The sequence below is a fragment of the Anomalospiza imberbis genome, chromosome 13, assembly GCF_031753505.1.
Source record: "Anomalospiza imberbis isolate Cuckoo-Finch-1a 21T00152 chromosome 13, ASM3175350v1, whole genome shotgun sequence".
NCBI classification, from domain to species: domain Eukaryota; kingdom Metazoa; phylum Chordata; class Aves; order Passeriformes; family Viduidae; genus Anomalospiza; species Anomalospiza imberbis.
In genome coordinates, this window is record NC_089693.1 from 8,892,880 (window position 1) to 8,918,332 (window position 25,453).

General features: G+C 38.1%; 1 long non-coding RNA gene across 5 annotated transcripts in view; it reads right to left on the bottom strand.

Moving 5' to 3' along the window:
• Nucleotides 1–20,877, bottom strand: part of LOC137481852 (uncharacterized) — a 44,869-nt gene extending 23,992 nt beyond the window's left edge. For 4 of the 5 annotated variants that reach the window (XR_011003723.1, XR_011003720.1, XR_011003719.1 and 1 more), the window contains exons 1-5: nt 20,674–20,877; nt 18,199–18,364; nt 18,029–18,120; nt 17,588–17,686; nt 15,951–16,068 (exon numbers count right to left, since the gene is read on the bottom strand). This is a non-coding gene — a long non-coding RNA (uncharacterized lncRNA). The remainder of the gene's footprint in view (nt 1–15,950; nt 16,069–17,587; nt 17,687–18,028; nt 18,121–18,198; nt 18,365–20,673) is intronic. The other variant, XR_011003722.1, reaches the window with a different exon arrangement.
• Between the last annotated feature and the right edge of the window lie 4,576 nt (nt 20,878–25,453).

The following is a 25,453-nucleotide window of genomic DNA, read 5'->3' on the forward strand; positions in this document are numbered from 1 at the left end:
CAACTCCAGGAAATGAGAATATACCAATCATCTCTCTGGACATGACTCTCCCATGGGACATTCAATAGTAATTCCATAGCCTGATTCCCTTAGGCACAAACTATTTCTGCACAGTAACCCTTCAGGATACAAATCAAAGCCAACACTTCAGTGCCCCAGGCTTTTTACAAAATAGCAACAATTCCTGCTCCCAGAACCCCAAACTTGCCAGCTTACCTATATATTAGCCCTGTTTCCAGCAGATAGCTCTGGGTATGGGCAAAGACTGCATGAAATAGGAATGGAAAACGGCTCCACAGAAGTACTGTTTTACCTCCATAAGCAGATATTTTGGTCAAGTCTATAATTTATGTTCCCTCTAGACACTACAGTCACAAGCAAGGCAATGCATTCCCTGTTTTAACCAGATTTTCTAAGGGCATGGGTTTAAGTGCTGCACACTGACCTCCCTCTCCATTTGAGTTCACTGGCCATAATGAGGTGTTGTGAACTCCACTGTTAGATTTACACTCTTGTTTCACATTCATCTTATCTGCTCACCACCTCCACAGCTGGACAGACAGTCAAGACATTTAGCCCTTTATTAAAGCTGGCAAGATTGATAAATCTTTTACCTTGTTATATAAGCCTGAAATGAAAAGCTAAAAGAGACAAAAAAACTTAAGTGGGAATTTTTGTCAACTTCTGTGAATGCCATTTAAGAAAACTGAACAGAAAATAGATGTACATGAAGAAGGCGGTTAAGGAAAACATTTCAATTCATTTTCAGCAAATCTGGTTTTCTACTTTGCTGTTGAAATGAAAGCACAAGTGGCAACAACTCCATGCCTACGCTTGTTATTGCCTACTCAAGAATCAAGTGCTCTTTCACTCAAGACTTGATTGTTGGAAAGAAAATAAACTGTCAACCGGTGAGACTTGTTATCAAGCTGGAAAGTGAGAAAGGCTTGCTTGCTGCTGCTAGTCTTGGGATTTCATCAAAAATGGCTTTTAGAAGCACATTCTTTGGCTGTAATCCTTGAAGGAGTTCTCTTAGAGGATTAGCATGCAAGGAGATCAGAGGGAAAGAGCCCCCCACCCAGGCCTGTTTTCCTTAGTGTCCTTGCCCCTGTAATTGAGACAATATGGTTCAACAGAGGAAAAAAAAATGGGATTCCAGAGGCTTCAGTTCTTCTCTTAGTTCTATAAGTGCCCTGTTTTTACACATAGGAAAGCCATTTAATCTTTCTCTACTTCAGTTTTCCCATCTGTAAGACATGACCGATATTCAGCTTTTAATGACACACTAGGAGGTCTCAGATGATGTCTATTTACTCAAGCTAACTTGCAACCAATTAATTTGGCATTTGATCAAACCTTATGTTCTCTGTTCTCTGACAAACAGCCTCCTCTGGGCCGTAACCCCCTTCCATTCTCTGGGCAGCAGTTGCTCTCTTTGTGCTGTTCACCACCCAAACTTCAAGCTAAAGATCTCTTTGCATGAAAAATGTTAAACAAAAGTTTCTTGGCCTGCTACTGACTGTCACACAGGTGTGAAAGTCTTCTGGGAGTAAACCCTAGGAACAGCTCCAGAATGCATACAGCATCCCACTGTGCTCACCACTCACTTCTGGCTCTCTAAGCAGCACTTCAGCGGGAGATTGCAAATATTGCTAATCCAAAGGAGACAAAGCAATGAGGATTGGAGCAGAAACTATTTTAAGTGATATGACTAATAAGTCCAAAGAGAAAGTAGCAGTTTCATTAGATTTCATTTATTAGTTGCTTGTGGAACAGCTTTCAATGAGACCTATACACCAGGGTCTACGTATTAGTTAATAATATTTCAAGGTTATACTTATCCTAAAAAGATGTCTTCTAGATAATTAAAGGTAATTGACCTAGGCCAGTAATCTTATTAAACAGCAACAGTGAAGTACCAAAATATGATTTTCATAGACCGGATTAAAATACACATAATATGGGCCAGTGTAAATATAACCTGATAGTGAAAAGACAATGCAGGACAGCACCCTGGGAAAAAGAAGAGTCATAATTTTACTACTAAATTTAGCCCAAAAGACTGGTGTTTATCACATCATTAAATAATACTGTAGATGAAAGAGTAATATATGCAGAAGTTAGAATTTTTAGTGCTAAGTTGCTTCTGGTTCACACAGTAGACAGTGCAGGCCTTTACTGAATGGTTTAGCAAGAAGGAGCCCACATGGCAGGTTAACCAAAGATTCATTGAGCCCATTTAGCCCCAGTGTCCTGGCTTTGGTCACAACCAAAGCAGATGCTTAAAGAAAGGTTATGAACACAGGACAAGCATAGCATATGCCCTGCCAATTCTCAGCAAACCTGCAGTTTGGAAATTTCCTGAGCTGGAGCCTGGCCATACATCAGTATCTTTAATGGCTCTCTATAAACTAATTTTTCCATGAGTTTATCTAATCACTTTAAGAAACCATTTCTACTTTGGCATCTTCAGCATCCTGTAGCAACAACTTCCAGAATTTAATTAGGTGTTGCCTGATCACTTCACTTGGTTCTTTTTTAAATGAGAATAAATAATCACTATCTCTTCACTCACTTCATGCCCCTCCTAACCTTAATGTAGCTCCAGCATATTTTGCCTCCCCCTTCTTAGTCACCTTTTCTCAAAACTGGAGAAACCCAGGTCACTGAATCCTCCCTTTCACAGGAGCCATGACATCTCCCTGATCATATTGTTTGCTTTTGTACCTCCACAACTTGCATCATATTATTGAGATGGGACAGCTGGAATTGCACAAAGTATTCAAAAATTAGGTTGCACCCTGTATTTTATTCTAAATGTGGAAAATATTAAGAACATAATTTGCAACCCTCAATGCATTTATAGCATGCCCCAATTCCCCCTATTCAGCTGTCACAGTATGTCTCTGTTCTTCATGTTTTGTCCTCAACCCAGCTCTGTTCCATCATCCCTTCACCTATGCTCTGTCAGCACCACATCTTTCTTCCTCTCCTCAATTTCTTCTGACCTCAAATACAAGACAGCAAGTTCCCTGACCCATATTCCTGAAAATCTGGAGGACTTTTGGTGCCTCTCCCTGTATCCAAGCTTTGGGCACTACCAGACTTACATGCTGCATAATATCTATTACTACACTCTTTTAGCCTGTCCCCCTTCCTCAGCAGCTGAAGTCAGAATTCTGGCTTCAGAAAGATTCCCTGCACACTTATCAGACATTTTAAGGTGAGTTTTTATATATAAAAACACCACAGGACATCTTAAACACCACAAGGCACTTTTCCTAAAGAAGTAAAGCTAAGACATACTTGCTCATGTACAATCCCAAACATAGTTAAATAAATCGGGCATCACAAATTGGGGGTCTGGTCATATGCATTTCTCACAAGCATATGGACAAAGAAAAGTTACCTTGGGCAGGCTCAGCTCATGCAGGGGGCAAATTACCCTTCAGAGATGCTTGTATCTCATTGACTATATTGAGAATCTAGGACATGTGTGATCCTAAAATTAACATCTCAGTTAAGTGAGATGACTGTGGAATTTTGTATTTCTAGGACAAAACAACCTGGGGTTATATGAAAACAGAGCAGCAGTTAAGAACCCAACCTAGACTGCCTTCATCCCAATATCCTAAACCTTGCAAGCAATATCTTAAGATTTAAACCCACTTTTTCCTAGGTAGATTTTGTATAGTTAAAGGCAGACCATCCAACAATTGTTGTGGACTGTGCCAAGCAAAATATCCAGGGTGTTTGCTTCTGTTGGGAATAATTGCCAAAGGGGACAATTCATTGAAACTTCAGCTATCCCTATTCTGCTTTCCCTATAAACTTTTACAGACTGGGCATTTCAAAATGGTCTAGTTCATATCCAAATGTTTCTTCGTGGCAAGGATTTCTTTCCAGCAACACACAGCTGGAGGTCCAAGAATAAGCAGCAAAACCACAGCATCTGCAAACTCTCGCCTCCTTCTTCTGAATGCTGTGCAGTTCCTACATTTGAATTGCATTTCTTGTCTTGGTTTCTCAGCCTTCTAGTATAACTTTAATGCAATTTCCTAGTTAGCAGAACACTTCTTGCCATCCCTTTCCTTGAAGCAGCCTCATGCTTCAGATTGACACAATAAAACCAAACCTCAAGAATCTCTCACACAAATGGCACACAGATCAATTGGCTTTGTGTACTGCTTGTTTCATTTTTATTTTTCATTTTATTTTTTCATCATGACTGCAAACCAAAATGAACTGAAGGGAGTGAAACCACAGACACCAATGTACATGTAAGACTTCAGCTGAAGTCTCCAAAAAGGCAGAAGTACCCACTTCCAAAGGGGAACCTAATCTTTTACCCACATCTCCATAATCCCATGACAGCAGAGAATGCATTTGCTTGCAGAATTTTGTCTATGGATCTACAGAATTAGTTCTTGTATGAGGCTGAGACTCCACAGAAAAATTAGGACAAACTGTTTATATCCCACTTGTAAACAGGGAATGACAGGAAAAGAATTAAAAATACCCACCTAAACTAGTAAAAGCAGGAGTCAAGGAGCTTAGTATCACAATACTCCATTTTTGAGCACAACAGCATTCAATTTAAAATCAAAAATATTGAGTCAAACTGTATTGATAATCCAGAATGTTTTCAGGCAAATGCTACAAGAGAATGTTTCTATTTCCTGTATTTCAGATAAGGATGAACAACTTTCTTTTTCCCCTTGCTACTCTAGGACTATTTTATCTATCTGCTACTTGTTTATATTTCTCGCAATTATCATGGGCTACACTTGGTTTACTCAAGGATAACTACCACACATCCCAAAACTTAATTAACTGAAAAAAAAAAAACCCTAACCATTTATCCAGATTAATCTCCCAAATGCATTTAGGTAATTTTTATTCTACTATCACTTCTTGACAAGGAAAAATTGTACTAGAAAGATGCATAAAAAAGTGGCTGAGTTATTCACTTTACACATGGAGTGAGTGATTGCAGCACAAACTCATACATTACACCTGTCCTATGCAAACACTTCCCTTCAGTGCTTCTCCCACTGTCCTCATTGCTGTGACAGCAAATGGTGGCTCTTCCAACAGGTGCAAGTGTTTACAAGAATTTAATTCAAACACATCATATAACATTGCAGATTAAAAAGCAAGAACGGCAACACTGCTGGAAAGCACCACCCAAAACTATTATATATGTGTGTGTGTGTGTATATATATATATATATATATATATAATGTTGCCATGCCATCAGACATAAAAGAAGATACATTTTTTAATAATTAGAACAGACATTATTTGCTTTGCTAGCTAAGCCACTGCCACAGTGGTATTCCTTTAGAATAACAAATATGATCAGAAGAGAGACAGGAAAGTGTGACTCCAGGTTTTCTCTGCATTAGTCGGAATGAACACAGAGACCAAATGCCAGAGAAAAAAAACACTACAAGCTCACAATAAAGGCTGAGTGTAGGATGCTTCTGAACGGGCAAGCACTGCTTTGTTGTAGGGCTTGTGTGAAGCAATCAGATCTGTGGGTTTTACCATCGGGCCAGAAGTGCCTCAGTGTGTTGGACAGGGAGCCCTGAATGCTGTATTTAGAAACGCAGGCAAGGAAAACTTCTTGAAGGAATTGAGATGCAAGATCCCCATAAGTTAATGTATGAGCCCCACAAGTAACAGAAAAGAAACCAAAATTGTCTCTAGTCAAGAGTATTGCCTGAAGTGGCCCTACTGCAAATGGCAGAAAAAGAATAATTTCACTGAATAATTGTCAGCACATATTTTTCCCCATGTGCTCTGACCTCTTGGACTCTGGCCTTCACACTGAGCAAGATGATGCTGAGACTGAGCAAAAAAAAAAAAAAAAAAAAGGAATGATTTGCCCTTTTGTGAAGTTGGTGGGGTTTTGCTTTTTTTTCTCATTCTTGACAAGTAATAACAAATAATAACAGAAGCAAAACCAAAATCTCTTTCATTCCAGTTTGGGCAATTCAGATGAGACAGTTGCAGAGCAGGCTATTTTATGGATCTTTCTTCCTATACTATGCCATCATTGATAGTCTAATTTTTTTTTTTTTTCACTTAGTTTTTCAAAGACAAGAGAAGTCTCTTTACTATTTTGCAAGTCTCCACATCCCATTACACCAAAATCTTGGGAAGACAGTTTGGCAGCATTTTTGCCAGTTTAGCTTTTTGACAAAAAAAATATTTTCTTCCTGTTTGACTCTTTGGAAAGGGGTGTTTGTTTGAAAGAATAGAGCCAGGGATGGTACTTTGTGAAAGGGCTGCTCACCTGGCTGTCATGGAACGGTTCCTTCCTTTGCTCATGGGCCTGCCCCAGTCCCAGGGTAAGTGGCCAGGTTTGGACATGCCTTGACAGGTCTCTGCCTTAGTGCTGCTCAGCATTACGAGTCTCACTCCTCCCAAAACAGGGCAAGCAAGCTCATTGCCCCATCGTCGCAGGCCCTTCTGGGAGGAGGATAAAGATCTGGGCTGAAACACAAACCCTGACACAGAGCCTGATGTGCTGCCCTCACAAACTCAGCCCTCTCTTATCACCCACCACACGTGGCTGGATTCTTCTTGACTGAAAGCAAAACCACATTTTCTACTCCTTTCCCCATCAATACTGAATCCAATATCTAAATTTAGATTTGAAAAAGCTTCTCAAAGAGAGCTAATGAAAATTATATGACTTTTTAAACAATCTATTAATTTTCTCTCTTTGTATTGAGTCTGTTTCAAAAATGGTTATGGCTGAATTCCAAAATCCTGCACTAGAAGATATGCGAGGAGAGCACAAAATATCTTCTATAAAAAGATTTTTCAACTGGGAAGGTAAATGTGTCCATTTACCAAACAGGCTAAGCGTGCAGATGCAAGAGGCTTTGCTAAAAGAATTGAAAAGGTAGGCTGCATGACAGAGCTGGGAGCAGAGCTCTGCACACACGCTCTGGGCAGTGATTCCAGCCGTGGAGCTGTGCCCACCCCAGCAGTAACTGGAGTCAGAGGAGGGGTTCATGCAGACAGGGCTGCTCCGCAGTCTGGCTCTCGCAGCCTGTGCTAGATATTCATCCTGATCTCAGCAGGAAAGCATGTGTTTGCAGAGCTGGCTTGGGCTGCACAAAGTTAAACTCTTTATTAAATTTTCTAGTTGGCAGTAGTCAGCAACAACTTTTGAGCATGCTAAAAAAGCTTATTTTTGAGATCCAGATTTATATAATGGAGTGCAGCACATGTTTTCTGAATCAATGTTTTTCCCCTCCTTCCCTGTGGAGATCAGGGCTGCAATTTTTCCAGAGATGTTTAAGATTAAGAGTCTAGCCCCCCTTTTCAGAAATTCCAAATTGTAACTGGCCATGATCCCTGAAGTGTAGCCATTCAGTACTACTGGCACTGTTTTAAATCTTAATTTTTGGTTTAGATCGGTTCATGATCAAGTGAGAGGTGCCACTTGAGAAAGGAAGGTACAAGCAAAGATTTGAGGTTAAAGATACCTAAATGCAGGCTGCTATAAATAATAAATTTTGCCTTGTTTTTTTATTTTTTTCTAATCATGCAAATTTGATCTTATTTGGAAATAACCAGAACTTTTACAATGTTTTTTCCTATCTTCAAAGCAGCTCTTTTCCAAACACCTGAAACCCCCAAATTTTTAAACTATCAAAATCACCAAAAAACTCTAAGTGGGTAGTTACCTTACTAACTGTGTTAATTGCTAAAAGCCTAAGCTAGCTCTTAGCAACATATAAAACCCATGGAATGCATAGCTTTATAAAATACAGATTGAACTTTTGAAAGCTCCCATTTAACTAGCTATTGGCTGACTGTAACACACTGATTATCAATAAAGCCATTTTGTGTCACAAAATTGATGGTATACACGTACAAGTTAACACAAAATCTGGCAACAGTGTATTTTAAAAAACACTGCCATGCAATTTTTAAACAAGCTGAATTAAAATTAAATCTCAGAAAACCTGTCAGCACATATAAACATAGACAAATTGACCTCTCCACCACCCCTTGCACTCATTCTTGCCAAAAGAAAATTACACACCAAAAATGAAATCACTCTCAAACGTATCTGCCAAGCCCACAAGGGGAATTCAGATCACATTTTCTATCTATAATATGTCCATTTTAGCCACTAAAGCAGGAGCTACAAATATAGAACATTCAATGCCAGTGTCAACTGTTAAAATCAACTCCATAATTTAAAACCTCTGTCCCTCCTCTGCTCAATTACATATTGCAACCAAATCCACTTTCAGCTGAAACCTTGTGCATCAGTGACTCCCTTTTTTAGGCTGGGGCATAGAGACTTCCTACTAAAGAAACAGGGAGAGCCATTGCTGGAGGAGAATGAAGCACCTACAGCAAGCTGCAGGTTTAATTCTACACCAATTTTGCAAGACAAAAGTGTTGTCTTAAAACACACAGCTTATGTTTGCAGTTCAATCAATCCTGACGTGACAAAATATATTGACAAGAGTTCCAAGAGAACAATTTCCATAGCTGTGCCCTACTGGGTTACGTAACAGTGACACCGTGTGAAGAGCTATGAACTTTACAACCTTTGAATGCTTTTCTGCCCAGCACAACAGCAGCAGCACCAATATTCCAGGGAACAGGGAGAATTATCCCTGCTGCTTGCACAGTGCTGGGGTCTCTGGAACAGCGAATCTCCGCCATCTCCCCTCCTTTCCGTCACCAGGAATGTGGTTAGTGGGATGTGCAATCCTGTACCTGACAGCTTAAATCTCACATTCATTGTGCTCCAGCCCCTTAGGGTGAGTTTATGGTTAACCTGTGTAAGGGAAAGCTCCCCTCTCATAGGAAAATTACTTGATGCAATACTCAGACGTTACTGATGCACTGAGAAATAACTGAAGAGCAAGACCCCTGAGAAGACACTTCATCAACCTCCCAAGCACCATGGAAAGAACAATTTACTGGTTTCTTGAGCAGTGCTGATACATTTTCTGCTCAGAATAAAACAAAACAGAGGCCCAGCAGTTTCTTTTCAATCAGGACATCATTTAGGTTGAATTAAAAAAAAAATTTAAAAACAGAAGTTCAGATGTAAATTATTATCCACATTAAATCAGTTCAATGGTAGAAATTAGTTTATGATTGCATAATAGGTACAAATAAGGGACACTACCAAACTTCTGAGAGAGCAATTCAAGAGTCTTCCATCTGAAGCAACAAATTACAGATTTTCAACCCCCCTCCACATTATTTCAGCTGCACTTATTTAAACATTGTTAACTTGGTGGTGTTATAATTCCAGAGAAATTATTTCAAAGAAGAGAAAATGAAGTACAATTAATTTTCTACTGAATTAGGTGGAATTGTAACAACAAATTGTGGGAAAGGAGAGCAATAGGGTTTATATAGCAAGATTTTCTTTTTTTAAAACAATGCAACACTTGTGTAGCTACAATGGAATGCAACTCCCACTAGATTTCAACTGCACTTCTGCAAACTAGCACATGTAGATAGACAAAATAGGAAGTGTTCTCGGATAGAAAGTACAGCTTTTCAGTCGAAGAAACTGTGGTGGTTCAATAAAACTAACCTTCAATGTTAAAAAGTTTATACGGTACAAGCACATGCAGCTGAACTTACTGTGCTCAATTTTCAGTCTTACATACACAAAAAAGGGAGAATCAAGTAAATTAGGACATTTTTATGAAAAGAGAAGTATTAGTGCTACATATAACAACTAGCATCTGGAATTAACCTAAATATGCCAAAGTGTCAATGATAGTGGAACCAGTGACAGAAAATCTCATTTGCTTATAAGGAAATATAAGGGGTTCCTAGCATCTAATTTGCAGGGTAAGATGATTTCAGAATATTCCAATTTAGAAAAATAATCCATTATGAGAAACTGCTACATTAACATTTAATTTTCTCTTTTGTGTCTTTATCACTTCCTAAAAATTAAGTGAAGACACATGAAATGAATTTCAAGAATGAATATAATGAAACTGGTGCATGACATGGCATCCCCTGCTACACAAAAAATGCTTGGAAGTTCTTTTATGTGCAAAACATCCTTATAATGGAAGGGGAACTACCTGGGAAGCTCATACACCTACAAAGGAATTGCAAGATTCTGGATTTGTTGCCAGTCCAGGCACAACTGGGTATCCTGGTATTCTCACTGCCACCAGGGCTTTACTGGTCTTGTAGCATAGACCCCAACTTAACCAAATTCAGACCCTCCCTCTTGCTCTAGTTCTCAGTAGAGGCACAAGTCAAAAAAGCAAAAGAGGCCTATCAAAATTTTTCATGGAGCATGTATTCCCTGATTAAAGCAAAGTAATTTACATTACAGGTAAGATTTAGGATTTAGGTCTTACCAAGGACCGTCAGCACCTCAAAATCAGAAGAGATAATTATCTAGCAGAAACAATATATTGAAAAACTTAAATCTATATATAAAAAAATTAAATCTATATTAAAAAAATATATTGAAAAATTTAAATCTGAGGACCAATGCAGCCAGGAATATCACAAGGAATACCAAACAAGAAAAGAACAATAAAATGGAAAATGGAAAGTCCTTCAAAATTATTGACACCATTATCTTAAAACCTTCTTTGCTGCTTGGGAGTTGACTGTGGATTGAACTATGAGGAACACCCTGGGATTCACAGCTCTTTCAGCTTTTGCTGCCCTGCACTGTACCTGAGAACCAGGAACGCTTTATCTGCAATGCCTTTGCTTGAGACCATCCATCTGCATGCGCTGCTGCCACACAGCTGTTTCCAGGAGCTGCCAGCACTGTCCAACTCTCCAGACTAGGTAGGTTTTCCCATGCAGTACATCTCCTTTTTACCAATAATTCCTCAAAATTTATATTTAAAAGCATACACCATGCACCAAGCAGACAGATTGCAATTAAGCTAGTGGCTACAGATAAGGGCAATGACAAACAATGATAGAAAGTATCTAGGCACCAGGTTTCATGTTTTCCCCCAAAATAAGAAGGGGATGTGTTAAAAACAAAACACATAAACCATTAGTGAAATAAGTGCCCACTTATGTCTTTATGAGTAACTGTTTGAGGAGACACAAATACCACAATATTTAGGCACATTTTCCTCCTTGGCACAGGTGGCTACTGGAAAATAATCAAGTCATGAACTGGTCCAAGTTCTGCTTTCTGGTGGTTTAATCCTTTAAATTTTCCCTTACTCTTTATATAGGCTTTAAAAACAAATTAATCCAACAATTTTGAACTAACACACATCTATGAAATAAACTGCAGATTTGGCTCAAATAAACCTCTCCAATGATCCCTATGAAATTAATTGTTGAATTTCTCATAATCTTTAAAATGCATTTTTCTTTGAAAAGATGCAGCTCCCTAATTAAAGGCAGGAAGGCAGTTCTTGGAAACTGATTTTTTTGGTATACACACAGGCAAACCCAGCAGGACCCCCTAAGCCTGGGAATCTATCTGCTACTTTCAGAGCAATTTTGGGATGAGGACAAACAGTGGGAAAGGCAGATGGCAAAAGTGTAGCTATCAGCAAAGGTACAGCTGAGCAGTGGCACATACCTCAGCAGAGACACAACAAACAATCAGAACCTTGAGCCTTGTCACAAATAGATGTAACCTAAGCATTTCATAATCAGAGGTGGGACAGTGCTGTTCTGGAAGCTCACAACTTCCGAAAAGGGAATTGTAGAGTTCAGGCCCAAGTGTAGAACTATTGCTTGGAAAACAAGTGATAAACTTCCTTCACATTGTTTAAGCTTCTTCCAACTGCCAAATTCAACTGAAAGTTTTACAAGGAGATACTTTCCAATGTTGTCACTATCAGAGACCAACTTCCTTAATGCTTAAATAGAGTGATGATGAGCAGGCTACAAAATCTGAAAAAGGATTAGATGGGCCAGTCTTGCACAACTAGTCACAAAATTTCCTTTAATTCAGTGCCAAAACCAAGAGAATCTGAGGACCAATGCAGCCAGGAATATCACAAGAAATACACATTTCCAGAAGGAAAATAGACATACTACTTCTCATTAAAAACGAACATACACAAAAAAGTATTGCAGCAATATTTCCTAAAAGAGTACCTAAGACTGCAGACCCATTTGCTTTTAATGATTTCATCTCTTTGGTCCTCTGGGACTTCCAGACATATTGACAAACTAAACTGGTCTAACTACTCTGGCATCTTGGCATGCAATCATTTAAAACAGAGACACTTCCTAACTTGTGCAAAATTGAAACATTTGTTTGAGAATAATTAGTGCCTTACCCAACAACGCTTGGCAGATTTTTCTCATTAGTTGAGAAAAATGATTGAGGCAGGCAGACAAGCAAGCAGACTTTGTCAGGCATTCTGTGAAAATAATTTGGACCACACACTTGACTGCAGAGCCAGATAACGTATGTCATTCTTTGCTATTTTAACAGGTAGGATTAAAAAAAAAAACCACAAGAAGAAACAACCATCTGGCACATGAAAACTGAATTGAGAGGACTTTTCACATCTTCTAGTGCAGCTCTTCCGTGTTCTCTGTGCAAGCCACAATGATCAAGTCATCCAGTGTTAGGCCCCCACTTATATTCTTTCCTATTTTCTATTGTACAGTCAGAACCAGAGCTGAAAATATTCATTGTGAGTCACAGGCTGTGCAGGTCCCAGAACAATATTTGCAGAGTATTCATGCTGGGATAGCCAACTGTGCTTTCCTTCTCCAGGGATGTTTTAACGTGCAGAGCATGTTCAAGGCAAACTGGGATCAAGGAAATATCAAATCACAACATGTTTTAGTAGGCTGTACAACTTCCAGACATGTTTCCTTTCTGAGGTCCTTCCAGAGATCAGACTACTGCAAACAAAGACAAAGCTCAGGCTGCCAGGTAACTTAACTGTACCAAACCAAATTTCACAGGATTCATTCTCTAAATGTAACTATTTGCTATTTCAAGTTAAACATTCATATGAATGCAACTAAATTATATATTCATTCATATCAATGCAACTAAATTAGGCACAGGATAGATAAAAGCTTTTTGTCATCCAGATATATCAAGAACTTCTGAGTGAATTTTATACTATTCTAGTGAGAAAGCAAATTTCAGGTTTTAACATGAATTTATAAAACAAATCAGCTGGTCAAACCATTAGATGTAAATTGATATGGTACAATTTATAAATGTCAAATTCTGAAATAATTACATTTGCTAGCAATATTTACATATTTCCCATGTCTGCCTGCAGCCTTTAAGTAGCCATTTGGCCTATTATGCTTAGATAACCACCTGGAACTCCTCCCTGGGAAAGTTCCCAAGTCTAGACACTAAAAATCACATATGTTTCCAATTATAAGAAACTATTACTATAAGGCCGACATAAATCTCCTACATCAACAATCAGTTGCCAATTATATCACATTCCACAATATGCCTTCTTACTACAACTAATTTATGGAATGCTTAGCCTAGAAAAATCAATAAAATTAGGAGAAAAGGAGAAGTAAAAATATCAGACCTTGACATCAGGGTGAACATTTGAACCCAAGCGTTAGTTTTGTACAGAAGAAAAGCTGCAATGAACTGGATCAACAGAACTATAAATTGTACAATATAAAAACCTTCATTGTGCAAACAGTGTTGGCTGTTATCCACAGTATCCATCACACTCATTCCTGCATCATGCAACAAGATTCTTTAAAAAGCATTTAATAAGAGATTGGTGAGTTTTGTCTTTCTGTGTTACACATCCACTACATAAGAGCCCAGAATTGCAGTAAGGCTTTTTTGAACAATGTAACAAAATCTAGTGAGATCTGTTCCACTTCCTGTCAATCACTTTGAAATGCTTTTACCATGGTTGTAAACAGCAAGTATCAAAAATCAGCTGATTTTTAGGAAACTCTAGAAAACAAACATGATTCAAAATGAGATTAGTGGGAAAACAGCCCTTACCAAAAGCAAGCTGCATACAGGAAGAATGACATTTTATACATTATATATATATATATATATAGTGAGAGAGATCACATTTTACAGGACTAGTAAAAATACTTGTAATTCACCTAAAGGATTAGAGCATTTCCCTTTGTGTTTCCCACTGAGTGGATTGATTCATCTGCTTTCTATAACCCAACAGTATCACCTTAATGTTTATAGATATCACTATATTAATTTAAGCATCATTGAATTCCTTATGAAAAAAATGTGGGTTTTTTCAGTAGAAACAGTGTAGTTTCAGTTTTAAATTGTGAATTTGTTCTGAAAACGATCATTTTACCAATAGGGAAGGGCATCCAGAAATAAAAGGATTGAAATCTTTGTTTCCAGGACTAAGGATTCCTGACGATTTCCCCTCTTCCCAGGCAAATCAATCAACCTTTTCAGACTATATGTTATCAAATATATTAATTTGTTTGGTTGGCAGTATCTTATATAGAAAGCATTAAATGCAAGCAACAAGAAACTCTACTCTTTTTCTACTTGTCCTTGTTTTGTTCTGATTAGCATGTAAACTTGATCAAGATTTTTTTGTAGTCTATCAATTTTGAAAGGAAAATCTCAGGTCCTGCCCAGATTTTGTCACAACAATATTAATCTCATCACAAAGTTCAACCTAGATTTGGTCTAAACAGGAGCAAGAGTGTCCCTCCTTTGCTATATTCAGACTATTTTAGTCCAGACTTCTGTAATATATTCTACTGGAATGTTCCCCTTTGCACAAATAATCAATATGCAGTAATGGAAAAATAGGTCTAACTACATAAACCATGGAAGACAATCTTTTGACATCTAAATCAGACTAATCCCATGTTCCTTTAGACCCCTGCTGCTGGAATACCTCAGCATCTCCTGTTGTCAGCACTTGCATAAAAATAAGAGAACAAGGAAAGCAAAACTCTACAAAGCTGTCTTCTGAAATTACCAGAGAAAAGTTTAGTAAGTGATTGCATTCATTTAAGTTCAACAAATTCCTGACATTATGATGACTGTAAAACATTCTAGGGCAAATTATGCTTGTCAAATTGCTGAAATTATTTCTTTTCCTAAATACCATAAATTGCAAAGAAAGTTGGTCAGAATCTTAATTTCAGGAACAGCTGAGAATCAGAAATAGGTCTAATAGATGGAAAATATATAACATTAAGGCTGAAGTTTTTCTCCTTCACACTGATTAGTGGTTCCTTGGAACACAGGAGTCACCTCAAAAACATTTCACTAGGAATTATCTGGCATGAGACTTAAATTTATAATAACACAAGGACTATTATCTTTCTTTATAGGATTTTCCACAAGGTAATATATTCAGCAAAGCAATAGTGCAAAAAAAAAAAAAGGGAATTTTGGAGTTTTCAAGGTCAGTCTTTTTTTCCTCAGTATTTGAGGTCTTTAAATCTTCAAAGCGTGGAGATGTCAGCGCACACATCTCATTTGAGAGGTCCATCAGTGGTAAAATATGGAGAGGAGTTATCACCTTTCACACCTCAGAAGTGATCTACATTCCAAAGAATTCTGAGCAGCTCACATGTTGATGAGACTACAACAACAAAGCACTTGGGTACATTGTGCAACCATTAACTTAGGAACAGTGCACATTCAATTTTGTCCTTCATTCTTCCTCTTGAAATGGAATTATCCTCTAGGTTAATGTATCTGGTTGTATAAACAGCTCATTCAAGGTTTAGCAAAAAAAACCAAGAAACTTAGAAAAGCATAGATGCAATTGAATTATTTTAAACAAATTAAAGTTTTCCCCCAAACAAAGGATGGTTCTAAAACCCACAATTTCTTAGTATTATTGTCAGATTAAACTCAATAGAATTACAAACCAAACAATTATCAGAATGCTAATTTACTGGACAGCACATTAATTCATCTTTTTCTTATTTCTTAATTATTCACCTTATAACACCAAGTTACATTACTGCTTACCTTCAAGCAATTCCTGAAAACAACATTGTGTGAGGCAAGGAACTTTGAGGTGTTTTTAATGATATCTTCAAAGAGTAAAAACTTGGCACGGTACTGAAAAAGAAAATTTGTGCTTAACCTGAAAAAAAAAACTTGGATTAAGATTAATCACTCAAAAGCAAAACACACTTGCTTTTTATGTTTTAAGAACTTCATATACTGGATACTTTTTTGCATTAATGGCCTCACTTGTGTGAACAACTTAAAACTTTGTATATTTTCATTCAGTCCAACTGACCTTTTTCACATTTGTGTTCTAAGGGAAATCCCCTATACATCCAAGGAAGTCCCTCTTTTCTGACAAGTGGCCTCATATTTCAGAATTTTTTTTTTCCGATACATATATAGGGCTTAGTACTAATACAAAACTACTAATGGCTAAATCCCATTGACTTCCAGTTAAATACAGACTCCCCACATACCAGGGTTACTTTTGAAAGTAACCAGAAATACAGATCAGTAAGTGCATTTTCAAGAGTACATAATGGTTTAGACCATATTTCATACATTCCTATGGAAACTACATACCTTACCTGGTTAGATCCTTCTGAAAATCCTAGAAGGTACCTGTAAGTGGGAATTTTAATCCTGATCCTTCTATCCATGAGTGCTTGACTTTACATGTGTTACTCTTTGAGCACCATTACTCATTTTTTATCATTTAAATTTTTAAGTCTGCAGTAGAGATATCTGCATATACTGTATTACAGCTGTACTGGCTAGGTGCAGTTGATTATTTTTTAATAATATGAAGAATTAGGTTATGACATACAAATAAAGCAGCAAAATCTGAAAAACTTTCATTGACTTGACAGAAAGAGCTGCAGTTGGGAGACTGTGAGAAGGTGGTTGTTTTGATTTTCCAAACCCACAGAAATGCAATATTTAGTAGCAGCATGTGACAACTGCATTGGCAGCATTTCCAGAAACCACAGACTTGCCCATGCCCCACCCACTGTGCCAAACAAGACACTCAGCACTCCAACACCAGGTGGGGAAAAAGGACATCAAGACAGGGAGAAATAAGGATTAATCCTCTGCCCACTGCAGGCAGTGAGGATTTTATCACTGCATTACAAGTAGTAGAACCATTAATTGGGTTACCTGCAAGTCAGAGCATGAGAGCTCTTAAAAAGAAAGGTAGGATAAAATAAAAAACAGCACTGATGTGTCAGTAACCATAATACAATCAGGGATAATTTGTGACCTAATTGAGAAACAGAGGCAGGGACATAATTTTCCCCAGTGCTGTGTGAAACATTAGATGCGTGCCCTAATAAAGATGATGAGATTTGTGTCTCTAATTTGGCCTGAAGTGCACAAACTGTCCTATCCTCAAATATTTCTGCAAATACATTTTTCAAGTTCTCAGCAAAGGAAGGAGTGTAGATTATGTGGCTTGGAATGAAAAGAGCCGTTCATCAATAAATTCAGCAGCAGTAATAAGCAATGAAATTAGCTGAGATAAGGCACAACTAGCAAAGGAAAAAAGAGAAAAAGGCAGAAGAGGTGATGCTGAGGATACACAGTTACCATGAGGAAAAATGAATGATAAACAGGGAGAGACACAGGCTGCGAAAAAGGAAAGTGCCATTCACCAGTAGTGACACACTAACACACATTGCCAGGATGGATGGACTCGGGGATCAGACAAGGCACAAGCAGCAGCTGCGTGTGTATGTTACTGACAAACAGACCTGGGAGAGATCAAATGCTTATTACACAGCCCAGTGTGAACACAGGTGGACAGATGACTGATTCCTAAAACAGGGCTGTGGTCTACTAAGAGAAGAAACTGAAATGCTGTAGGAACTTTTACTCATAGAGCTGCAGATGCTGTTTTAATCTAAGAGAAAATACAACATCCTAAATTCTGAATGAGAAGGAAATTACCTTCCAAGCTTCTCAGAAATTAAGCTGGGGAAGCAAGCAGGTATTTACATCACACTGATCCCTCAAGATGAGAGTGGTAGTGAAACAGGGAGAAGCTCTAGTTTTCCAGAGTCTCAAGTAAACCTCCACACCCTAGCTACTAAAACTCACCTGAGGCAAGCCTGTATCCCTTCTGCAATGCTCAGCAAGCCAGTGGAACACTTAATGAAATACAGGATGTGAGTGTTTGTAGGGCACTCTAAGGAATATTGAAAAACGAAAAGGCAAAATCACAGAGAAAATTTGATTTTGCTAAGTTTAACTTTGCTATCCAAACAGAAACATACTTTTTAATTACCAATGAGAAGTACAAATCTGAGAGAACAGCAAGCAAATTATTTTTACAGCATAGTGCTCCTTACAATGTCCTTTTCCATTGTTTTCATTGCAGTAGGCAAAATCCCACAGGCTCCAGTGGAGGACAGGTTCACCTCTCAGGTTTACTATAAATAGGAAAAAAAAAATCATCTGTTACAAACACCCAATAGCCTGAGAAAGAAGACAAAGAGCAGGAGCACAAACAGATGAGCCAAGCTGAAAAAGCTCCCAGAACAACGCACCAGGTTTCACCTCTCCTCTTCCGGAGAATGTCTAAGTCATCCTACCTTCCACTCAGGAACCTGCCACTTCCACCAACCCAAAGAGACATTGAGGACGTGCTTTGTATTATTCACAGTTCTCAGATTAGAAAGCTCCTGGGAGGAGACATGCACACCAGTGTCTGAGAGATCCCTGGGAGCCTTGGGTGCTGACTGGAGGATATCCCTGCACAGAACACTCAGCACATAAGCTAAATCGGGCGGAAAAGCAAATTACATGAAGCAAAGGACCCCTCTCAGATGTGCTTTGTCAGGAGAAGGCTCAGATGTGAGCTCGTGCAGCTCTGAGGCAGGACTGCAAACATCTGTTAGGCACAACGGGCTCCACTCACTGCTGGGAGGCAGTTTCTTTAAACTGTTCCAACAGCAAAAAATAGTTTCCAGACCAGCTTTGACTTTCTAGGAGAATTCCCCGAGGGTGGAGATGTCACCACATGATCTTTCATGGAATTTGATCAGCAATTTGCTAGTTCTTGTCTGGTAATTGGTACAGCAAGGTATGGAAAGAGCAAACACTTCAGTATGTGGACAATACCTCAAACAGCTAGAAATACATTAAAATAGCTTTTACTTAGCTCTATTCTTACACCAAGATGAGTCTTGGCCTGTATTTAGTTGAGTACAAGGTAGTTTACACAATTTTTTTCTTTCTAAACTTGTATGGGATAGGGAGTCTGAACTGGAGATAGACCAGATATTAAAGCAGCACCCTTTAGGTAGGATGCACCATTATTCACAAGAATTTGTGAACATTTTGAAGCTCAGGATGTGCTTGGTAAGGATTCTCGACATCTGGTTATGTCTGAGTCCAACATCACCGAGGTCTGAGCCACTGGGATTTTCACAAGGCAGCTGCAAAATATTGCCTGGCTGCCCTCCAGCTACTGGGACTCCGAGGACTCTGTCTGGCAGGACAGAGCAGGCAATGTATCTTCACAAAAATGTGCTGTAATTATGAGAAATCACTCACAAGGTAACAGCATAAGAGAAACAGGGGCAGACATGCAGGACAGTGAGTTTCAGGACCATATGAAGACATTAATCAATGTAAGGAATGAGCTCCAGGGTCAGTACAGACAAAATACCAAAGCAGCCGGATCATAGCAGGAAGAGAATAACTTCAGCTGATATAATGAACTGGGGAACAGCTCTCAGGGGGTTGTAATCACTGAGGATGGGTGAACAGCTTTTGATATCAGCCATTACACACATCCTTCCAGACGAAGAGTTCCTCATCTCACATGTTCCTGTTTTAGGAATGCATGAGAATAAACTGTGACAAACATTATAGCAATCCATCTCGCTTTTGAGCACACTTGAAAGGACAGGAAAGCTAAAATTAAACATAAATAATACAGAAAAGCCATCCTAATTTTAAATTTTACCTGCCAAACCTTTGTCAAAACCTAATATATCCACCAACATCTGTTTAATCTTTGGCATTAAAAATGCTTCTGCAATTTTAATTACTAACATTTGAAAAATCAATGACAAGGAACCAGACAATTTAATTTACCCATGAATGCAAGTAGTGGGCAGCAACATGAAGGAATTTATCTCAAGCTTAATCCTAGGGGAAACATTTATATAAAAAAAAAAATCATAAATCTTAAATTACTGATATTTACTAGTGAGGCAAATCAATTTAAAAATGGTTAAAGAAATGCTGAAAAATATTTTGACTATCATGAGGAATTCAAAGCAGCTTTTTCAAAGATAAGCTCAATTATAAATTTCAATTTTAAAAAATGGCTGAAAAACTACATTAGAAAAATACATGAAAGATAAACTGCTTTATCAATCAGCCATGATCTGAAACTAAAGCATGAATCCTGGTTTGATCTAACGGGGAAGGTCAGAAAACTGATACCCAGGTGTCACAGACTGCCCCAGCAGGGACAGCTGGGGCACAAGCCCCCACTCGTCTGTTGAAGGCAGGACTGCCAGGAGAGACAAAAGCCTTGGGCACCAAAGTCCCCACACCCTCATAGAGCCAATCTGCCACAGACGTGGGATCTTTGAAAACAGAGGCAAGAGTATTTGCTGTGAGGACCAGCAGATAAACATAAAATTAAGATTTAAGCTAATACTGCCCACTCACATTTGTTTTAAAAAATCACTGAGTGACCCACTGCAAGAGCAGGTTTGCATACTTAGCTCAATTTCATTTCATGTTTCCATGTCTGTTCTTTTGTCACTGTTGCTAATTACATCCTTGAGCATATTCCTGCCAGCAGAATGTTTCTGCTCATCTCCTTTTGGCCAGGGACTGATGCAGCAAATTCCACTGCTTTTCTTGGGGATTCCTCCATTACCCAAAGATTCCTTCTGTCTCATCCTGGACAGACTTCCTCCAGACCATGGGACAAAAAGACATAGTGGGATAGGGAAAAAAACACTTGGAAGGACCACTTGCAACAGAAGCAGAATAAAACTTTTTGACAAGGATCTCACTTCATTCAGGAGGAAAACATTCCTAAAAAACAGGAAACCAATTTCTGCTTAAATGTTCCTGACATGAGAGATGTCTGGAATTACAGACCCTCTGAAAGGTGAGCACTGCACTCACCAGGGTCTATTGATTTCTTGCTAGAGCCTCAGTTCTGCAGAAACTAACATTTCCTTGAAATACCAATGCTAAAAAATAGATCATTTTGTGGAGGATTTGGACTTGGCCAAACCCTGCAACACCTGGCTGGCTCAAATACTGAATGTTTATTGTTTGGGGTTTTTGCCAATGAGATGCAATGCAAGCATTTTCTCAGCATATCTAATATGTGCTATTTCCATTTGTGACCCTTTGTTTCAATGAAAATACAAAATAGATTAAAATAAAGCAGAAAATTAATTTCCTATGCCATTTGGAAATTATTCTGATATTTGCTACTTACTGCAACAGTAAGGACAGATGTTTCAATTGTCTGGGGGGAACTTTTCTTTGTGTATGTGTGTTTTATTTTGTATGAGGTTTTAGTTTCTGAGGGCTTTGTTTGTTTGTTCTTAAACAATTTTTGCCTAAAAGCTGATCTGGCTGGTTGCCTGTGGTAGCAGGGTACAGCACAAGATAGAACTACCTCTGTTAATCACATATTTCTATTGCAGTTCAATCACAAGAATTGTCATAACAATCCTCAGAGCCAGTGTATCAAAGCACTTAATCTAACATACATTAAACATCAGCTACTGAACATAAGCTCATACTAATTTCAACCCCATTGGAATCACAGTGCAAATCCTCTACCTTGTTACAGGCTGCAGAGAAGTAGGTTTCATTAGCCAAGTACACCAAAGAAGAAGACAAAAATGGGTCCTGCTCTGCCCGAGCTCTATGTGGGCAACTCCCTGCTGAAGATACCAAGTGCTGTAATTACCTGGCAGACAAAAAAGATTTGACTCAATGGACCATCCCTCCAAGTTTTTACATGTAACTGGGTAGACAGTTTCCAGGTAACTGGAATCAGGATTAAAGTAGACTAGAATATCTTCATCTGATATGGTCATATTGCAGTTTTTTTGGTTTTGGGAGATTTTTTCCTGATTTATTATGGATCAAGGACAGTGTACATCAAGGTCAGTTCACACATCTGGAATTCAAAGGAAAATATTCTAAAATGTTGTAGTGGTAATAAAAATGGAACACGGATCCATAATTCACTTAGGTAAAAGTTATTTCAGAAATAAAACCATATTTAACATCTCAACCTAACTACAAAATTAATGAATTAAATGTATGAAATATGTTTGGAATTTCTGTGGGATTTAATATTTCCTAGACTCTATGTGACCAACCTCATTGGAAAATATTGCATATAATGGGTTAAAAGTGGCTGAAAAATCAGTCAAATATTTTTAATTACAGAATAACATCAAACTCAATTTACCCTTTATGCAAATAAGTATAAAGGAAAAGACACCTGAACGGTATCCCTGAACATTGGGATCTATTGCAATATTGTGGTCTATAAAATCAGACCTACATTAATTAACAGTTAATAATAATGGGCAGGAGCTGGCATATCAGGATTCACCTTAGAAAAACCCACATCAGCCTAAGCCAGAGCATTCTCAGTTCCTTCTCCTGTACTGAGGTGTGAGCTCTGGGACCCAGCCCTGCAGACACGGAGACCTGCAACAGCAGCAGCACCCTCCTGCCACCCTCCACGGCTGACAAAACCTCCTGAAGGACAAGATTCCAACAATAATTAGGAATTTCCAGGCACATGTTCAAAAGCTTCCATGCTAGTGGTGTTGATTTGTGATTTTCATGCCTGAGAGTTATTGCAAATCATTGCATTTCTGACTTGTGCTTATTTATGGCCAACTTCAAATCAATTAAAATCTTAGAGAGTTACACTGGCTGCTGTCTGAAAGAGTAGAAATAAAGTACATTTTATGGTGTATTAATAACTTTGATCCAGTGGTTAATCCCTTACAACACAATCACAAGTGCAGCCACTGCTTTCCAGTATACTTGCCAAAGAAACAAAGTGTTAATCATAGCCTATTTCACTATTGCCTCTGGTTTAAATCATTGCTGCAAGGCAGAAGGAAGCTTTTTTTTATTTTCACAAATTATAAAATCTGCAAATTATTAGAGTACGAATTAACAAGTTTCTACTGTGTCTAGTTTATGTATATTTAAATCCTACTTTATTGGCTCTTAATTAAATACTTGTAAGGAACCTCAGTTTGAAATACCACCACACTCTCCTAATCCCTTCATCATTTTCTCTACAGTCCCTTTCTGATTTCCCGTTTCAAATTGTTTTCTTTGTAAGCATTTTAAAACTAGCATTTACTATTTCACTTTCTAATTGCAAGCACTCTAAGATATTAATTTATCCTAATACAGCCTCCTTCTTTGCAAGTAGTGTTTCTAAACACATGAGAACTAAGGTAAAAGGCATAAAGATCTTATGAGAAACCATGAAAGTGAGTTGCCTCAGAAGCAGAAAAGAGATCAGATGAGAAGGGAGTTGATGGACTCTCTTTGGACAAGGAAATGAGTTTCTTAGGCATGAAACTGATTTTCAAAAGAGTGATAAACTATATGTATAATTTAGTTCAAATTCATCAGATACCTTTGGCTGAAGAAAAACAGTGAAGTGAAAGGCTCAGAAATGTCATAGTCATTATTTCTGAAGCACCTGCATTATTTCAGGCTAGACTGACAAACAAATGTTGGTCTTTCTACACTCTGCCCTGGTTGCCCAGGTACTTCAAGGCAGCTCTAAGCAGGGCTATAGTTTGTGCCAGGATGCACATCCTGCTGTTTCTCCTCTTACTGATGATTTACATGGAATGGCAACACTTAAATTACCAGGCCAGAGGCAGAACCAGGGGATGGACACAGATCATTGCCTTAGTCCAGTTGTAACTGTCCCTTCAGATCTTCTAGGAGCTGTTCATGGACATCATCTCCTAAACAAATAACATGATTTTTCCAATCCATTTGCTTTGTCAAAAATGGAGTTCCTCCAGGGACATTAAAAGGAGTTTAATGTCCAGGCTGGGGAAAGGAGTAGCAGGAAACAATAATATTTTCACTCAGCTGAGCTGCAACTGCAGGAGGATGTTTGAGGATATTCGAGGATGCTCACCTGCAGCTTAGGTGCCAGTGCAGAAATCAGCATCTAAGGGAGTGTGCTGAGATAAACTCTCCATTTGCAGGCCTTGTTCTTATGGATGCACACTTTTATCTTCTGAAATGACAACAGCTAAGTTTGGCAAATCTGTACATCACAACTCTTCTCGCATTTCATGGAACTGTTTGTTAAGCTGGAGAAGATAAGTCATTTCATGAATAAAAGCATTCTTCTATTCCTAAATTATCTATAAACAGACTGATTTTTATAAACTCATGGATTATTCATGCATAAAAATCCAGTATTCAAATATATTACTGCCTACAGTCTGTTTGTTTACTACATGCTGCTCTTACAGCTCCAACTATTTATGTCACACTCAATTGTAAATCACATGGTATTGTTTCTGATCCAGAGCTGGATGAATGAAAATGTTATAAAGGAGAAGAAAAATGAGAGACTTTACAATGAAGATGAAGCATTTTTGGAAGCCACTTTCCAGAGAAACCATACATTTAGAGTCTCATATGTGTAAATATAACTCAAGAGAAAGTCTAAGGTAGGGTAAAAAATCCTCAATCATTCAGGCAGCATAATATTCAAATTTTTGCAGTATTCATATAAGTCCAACTATTTTGCTTCTATATCACAGGGAGCACATATGTTGAAGGAAATACGGTAAAATCGAGGTCCTTGGAGCTCAAATTTAAATCCTTTACACACAACAAAAGTAAAATGGAGACTGAAATGGGGAAACTGCAATCTGTTCTTGGTTTGCAGAAGCTTCGATTCATTTACTGAACAGCAAATCTTCTGCACTACAGCATTAATGAGAATAGATACAAAAAGCTTTCAAACTTAAACAAAGAAATGGCTGCTACTTTAGGGTATTTTCAAGCATTTCCCAGAGATTAACGTATGAGGCAGATGCTCGAATACCAGCACACAATACTTTAATTTAGTTCAGCATCTCTGCAGGCAGTGGCTTCTCCATTACTGCTGGTTCCCAGAACACAAGAGAATGTTATTGCAGGGCACTTTTAAATTAAAATCCCCAAATAAGCTGTTAGACTTTACACACATCAATCTTTTGTAAATACAATAAGGCAGATTTAATTGGTTTTGCTTTCATTTTATAACAAATGTTACTATCTATTATATAAGAAAGCAATTTTTAAAAAGACCCATAAAAAGGATTAGAAAGCAATTCTATAACTGATAAAATAGGGGCAGAGAGTTATTATGGAGGAATGTCAGCAAGTGCATAGCTAAGGTTGTTTACTCAATGCCAAATAATCATCTTTGGAAGTTGAAATAATAAACTTAAATAGCTTCAAATTAAGTCTTG